We start from the raw sequence: 6,345 nt of genomic DNA, 5'->3' as shown, positions 1-6,345 counted from the left end.
TGATATATTTGCAAGTCAGAGTATTATGTAATGTGCAATGCATTTTACAATGTTTAAATACATTTGCTGATGTCCTTCTAAGTGTCAGAGCTGGCAGGTTTGGAGGTGGTGTTGAAGAAGTCTTGCCAGTTTAATTGCCCTGCAACTTGGAATGCACCTTGGTGTACTGGTGGTGAAAGGAGTGAATGTTGAAAGTGATAGATGGGATGCCAATCAAGCAGGTTGTTTTGTCCTGCATGGTACAAGACTTCTTGAGTGTTGTTGTAGTTGCAATCGTCTGGACAAGTGCAGAGTATCACATTGCACTCCTGAGGAGTGCTGTGTAGATGATGTACAGGCTTGGGTAAGCTACTTGCCATAAAATTCCTAGCCTCTGATCTGTGCCTACGGCCACAGTATTTATATGGCTACCCTAGTTAAGTTCCAAGGAACATTAACTTTTCAACATTTCAGATGATCCTAGAAGTTTTGGGAGAGTAGCCTAGAGTCTGGCAGAGTGTGGATATAGCATCTGAATTGAGCACTATTATTCAGGGTTTAGGATTAATGGGCCCTGTTTGCAGAACAAGGTCCAGGAGAATTAGAAATGAGATAGTTCAGGGATCAGATATTAAGCTCATCATCCAGAGTCATAGCATCAAGTTTCTTTCATATGCTGACACTAGTTAATGATCAATTCACTCAATTTACACCTGCACAGTTTGCAAACCCAAATCGGAGCTGAGAACATAATGACATACAAGGTTCGAAGTGGGAGTAAGATCCTCAAACTTGCTCCCCATTCAACACAAAATAGCTCATACCTCAAACTCAGCTCCCATTTCTGGCCACTCCCTTATCCATTGACACCCCCTTCAAGATAAACAAGTATCAAAAGCAGCCTTAAATATACTCAAAAATTCAAAATCCACAGTTCCCTGGGGTAGAGAATTCTGAAGGTTCACAACTGTTTAAGTGAAGAAATATCTCCTCCTTTCAGGCTAAAATTGTTGATCCCTTCTTATGAGACTGTAACTCTGGACTTTCCAATAAGGAGAAACAGTTAAACATTGATCTCCTTACAAACTACCCCCTCCACGCACAAACAGACAGACACAGGCTAGAAAAGAAAAATGGGGGCTATGGACAGAGGGGAAAATTGGAAAGCAATCCAATAGTCCCTGTTGGCTTGTCAGGACATACTGCTGCTTGATCTTCCTTCTTTGGCTATTTTCACTCTTTGCAAGAGGCATAGGATGGTTGGTCTACACTTATAAAAACTCTGATGTACTGGTTATAAAACATCACAGCTTACAGCAACTGCTAGAAGTAAATATTTGGGCTTTCTCCAGCCTTAAGTCGAGTTTTACTCCAGGGAAAATGGATAGCTCCTTTCCCTTCAGAAATCCAACGGTTTCTCCCTAAATATGCACGCTTACAAGCTGTTCAGTCACCTGGGAGCCAATTTGGGGGTATTGTCAAGAAGGAGGCTTCCATCACTGATAACTGGTCACCAGACCAATCAGCTACTAATTGCAGGCTGCAGCTCCATTCGTTCACATCCCTTGGCTCCAACTTGTCTGTATTTGGGATCCCCCACTCCTTGAACAAAGAGCCGTGTAATTAGCACTTACAATGAGCGTGGGTAACTTACTTTTAAAAAGTGCAGCAATCCTTGAAAAATCCTTGGCATTTAAAACTGCCCTCTTCCCATTTCAGAACACAATCAAAATACAGAAACATGAAAAGGATACAGTCACTACTCTACAGAAACCTTTCTCTCTATCTGACTGTGTTACTCTTGACATGGGAGAGGAATAAAATAGACAACATCAGTTCCTTGTCTGTGCGTTTTTGTCCAGTTGTAGGAATAGTACTTCTTGCAACAACGTGATAGTTTTCCTTTTCTCAAAGCAGCTTCATCACTTTCTGAATGAAATTACATTTTAGGGCAATTAGTTTAAAATTAAAACAAAGTTATAAAAATATCCAGGTTCATTCTCTTCCAGAAAGTGGCAGCCCTCTACTATCCAGCCAAACCTAATGTGAAGGATATGGTACAATATGGTGCATTCTAATAAAAATGACATTAGAAAGGAGAAGAAGGAAGCTGGAGAAGAACCTTAAAAATCTAATGTTAATCATACACCATAAGAAATTACTGCTTTAACCTGCCATGCCAGACCTAACAGATCTTATTTTTATTAAAATGTTCTGAAAGGTAAACAATTGCTCATAAGTAGTACAAAACGTGTAGATTTAATACATACCAGAAATTGTTTGATACATCGTGAAATGGATCTGTGCCAAGGAAATAGTTGCTTATATTTGTTTTTGTTTGATTTTAATGACATCCTTGGAAACATTTGACCTCACAGGTTGTGGACTGATTAAAATAAATACCATTCTTATTACTAGGACATTTAGTGCTGAATTTCTGTCAGAAATGGGCCCACAACGCTACGTTGCATTTCAATAATTCATTTGAAATCAGTGAAATTCTTTGTAGTGGCCAGCTTTTCTACACAATTGGTTTTACTGATCTTTGGAAGCACCAAACCACGCAGCAAAGAATTCCTGAAGAATGTGAAATAACTCTGCAGAGGTTAGTATCCTGTCACCGATTCACCCTTTATTTACACGTGTGTAGTACTTGACACTGGGTCCCAGCTTCCTCAGAGCCAGCTCTCAGAGTGAACAGAACCTCTGACACCCCTGTTTATATCTGTCGGTCAGGGCTCTCTGATTAGCCCAGGTTTACAGCCCCATTAGGGATTCCATATTCTAGGAGGTTCATCTGGCTAACCTCGTTACAATCATTACAGAACGCACCTTCCTTTTTTCTGTCTTCCTGAACGTTAGGAAGAAATTTTACCCATACTGTATGGATGAAATGGGAAGTAAAGACGTGACAAAATTTAAAATCTGAATCCAATCCATCTTGAACCCGTCCACTTCTGATGTCAACAAAGGGTGGAGGAACAAATTTTATTATTATTTCATAGCATTTGGGTGTGATTGCCGAAGCCATCATTTGTTGCCCATCCCTAATTCCCCTTGAGAAGGTGATGGTGAACTTTTTCTGGAAAATTATCGATGAATGAGGGGTGATCTTACTGAATCATACAACATTCTGAGGAGAGCTTCACAGAGCAGTTATTGAGATTGTACTCAAAGGGGAGTCACCAATGAGGGGACACAGTTACAGAAGAGGAGGACACTCACTTAAGACTGAGAATCAAAGAAATTTCTTCACCAATAATAACTCACCCACAGAGCTGTGGAGACTGGATCATTGATAGTATCTAAAGCACAGGTAGATATATTTTTGAAATTTCAAAGAGTTGTGTGCTATGAGGAGCTGGCATGGTAGAGAAATTGAGGCCTGGGGCAGGTCAGACATCATGTTATGGAAAGGTAGGGAGACTTGAGAGGCTGAATGGCCTATTCCTGCTCCAATTTCTCAACTTCTTATATAGTCCGTGTGGTATTGGTATTGTGCAGTTGAGGAGGGAGTTCTAGTATTTTGATGTAACAACTGTAAATGAACAGCAATACAGTTCCAAGTCAGGATAGTCAGTGCCTCAGAGGGGCATTTGCAGGTTGTGGTGTTTCCATGAATTTGTTTCCCTTGTAGTAAACACACTGGCCACAGACCTCTAATCAGAAAAACACTCCTCCACAACTACTCTCTACCTTTATTGATCCAGCCAATTATATATGCAGCTTACCACCTCACTCATTGTGGATGCTATGTGACTTAATCTTCTGTGTTACCATGATGGACCTTATCAAATGCTTTTGTAAACGTCCATGTAGACAACATCCACTGCCCTACCCTCATCAATTACCTTTGCCACTTCCTAAAAAAAGCAGTCAAATTTGAGAGACAAGACTTCCCCTGCACAAAGCCTTGCTGACTATTCTTAATCCGACCAATCCTTTCCTATTATGAGTAAATCCTGTCCCTAACTATCTTCTCCAATGATTTTCTACCATTAATGTAAGGCTCACTGGCTTAAAATTTCCTGGATTATCCCTGTTGCATACAAATTACACGACTCAATGTTAAATTCTCTATGGTAATGTTTCTTTGAAGCATTTGGGACATTTTTGATATTTTAAAGGTACTACGCAAATACATTTTGCTTATTATTAACCACACCTGACAGTCTGAGGATAAAAAGGTTAATATCAAAGTAAATGCAAGTTCTCACAGCAAAGTTCATTACTGACACTGTACTAGCATAAAATTAATTTTAATAGAGATCTAAATAGGGAGTATTTGGCAAGGGAGGAGATCAAGTTGCACTCTCTGTTAGGTAAACATGGTACTGGGTGTGTCACTGACTGTCATGGGCAGGGCTGAGATTTAACTTTTAGCTAAGTTGGCTTTTCTAAGACTTGTATGCAAATTTACTTGCATTGTGTATTCAACTTTCTGCACTTTCCAGTTATAAATACAGCACCTTCAGATCAAGACCTTTAATAATAACTCAGTTCATTCACTGAACATGATATGTTTAAAAACTCCATTTCCCCGCATTTCAACGTTTTCACAAACTCAATTTTACACATACTTCTCTGTATGAGATGCAAACAGCTGAAAAGGTATTAACATTGATTTTCAACCCACCTCCTGGGTGTAAAGCTAACATTGTGGTTTGGCTGGAGAATCCAAGATAACAAAGTGTGAAGCTGGATGAACACAGCAGGCCAAGCAGCATCTCAGGAGCACAAAAGCTGACGTTTCGGGCCTAGACCCTTCATCGGAGAGGGTCTCTGATGAAGGGTCTCAGCCCGAAACATCAGCTTTTGTGTTCCTAAGATGCTGCTTGGCCTGCTGTGTTCATCCGGCTTCACACTCTATTATCTTATTATTGTGGTTTCGCTGTTCATTGTTGTAACTGTCCTGTTGTCATTTTGACTGTCCAAATGCAAATCTGTGGTTTCTGTCATTGGTGGCTGATCTGTGGCACTAGTTTTAAACTCAGGAGGAAATCAGGAAATTGATTCTTAAATAATACACTTTGTGTCAATTTTAAAACAGTTGACTTGAACAATGGAGTCATGAACACTCAAGGAAAAGTTAGTTTGGCAAAAGAAGAGCAGGGCAAAATAATTTGCCTCCCTGGTGTGACAAATATAATCGTGAAATGTTTGGGAAAGTGCAGTGACAATGGAAAATCTGATACTCAATGTTGAGAAACATTTTCATGACTTTCCCCTCTTGTCATAAGTAGCAACTTCAGAATCTCTCCATTGAATAGCGATTACCTTACTTCTACACATTTCCATTTCGGTGACAGAGCATTAATGTCATTGGTCCAGCAATCCAGCAGATGGTGAAATTTGAATCCAATAAAATCTGGGATAATATACTGGCTTAATGGTGATCTTGTAACCACTGTTGGTTGTTGTTCAGTTCCATTTGGTTCACTAACATCCTTTGGGGAAGGAATAAGTACAAAGAACAAAGAAAATTACAACATAGGAACAGGCCCTTTCGCCCTCCAAGCCTGCGCCGATCCAGATCCTCTATCTAAACCTGTCGCCTATTTTCCAAGGATCTGTACCCCTCTGCTCCCTGCCCCTGACCATTCATGTATCTGTCTAAATACATCTTAAATGAAGCTACTGTGCCTACCTCCACCACCTCCACTGGCAATGCATTCCAGACAGCCATCACCCTCTGCGTAAAGAATTTTCCACACGTATCTCCCTTAAACTTCTTCCCTCTCACTTTGAACTCATGATCCCTAGTAATTGAGTCCCCCACTCTGGGAAAAAGCTTCTTGCTATCCACCCTGTCTATACCTCTCATGATTTTGTAGACCTCAATCAGGTCCCCCCTCAACCTCCCTCTTTCTAATGTAAATAATTCTAATCTACCCAACCTCTCTTCGTAGCTAGAGCCCTCCATACCAGGCAACATCCTGGTGAACCTCCTCTGCACTTTGTTCAAAGCATCCACATCCTTTTGGTAATGTGGTGACCAGAACTGTATGCAGTATTCCAAATATGACCAAACCAAAGTCCTATACAACTGTAACATGACCTGCCAACTCCTGTACTCAATACCCCGTCCAATGAATGAAAGCATGCTGTATGCCTTCTTGACTTCTCTATCAACCTGCATTGCCACCTTCAGGATACAATGGACCTGAACACGCAGATCTCTCTGCGCATCAACTTGCCCCAGGGCTTTTCCATTTACCATATAGTTTATACCATAAATTTCATCTGCCATTTCTCCACCCAACTCTCCAATCTATTGATATTCTGCTGCATTCTTCGACAGTCCCCTTCACTATGACTCCAGCAATCTTAGTGTCACCTGCAAACTTGCTAATCAGACCATCTATA

This window comes from Stegostoma tigrinum, chromosome 6 (genome assembly GCF_030684315.1).
Source record: "Stegostoma tigrinum isolate sSteTig4 chromosome 6, sSteTig4.hap1, whole genome shotgun sequence".
Lineage (NCBI taxonomy): Eukaryota > Metazoa > Chordata > Chondrichthyes > Orectolobiformes > Stegostomatidae > Stegostoma > Stegostoma tigrinum.
This window is presented reverse-complemented; position numbering follows the sequence as displayed.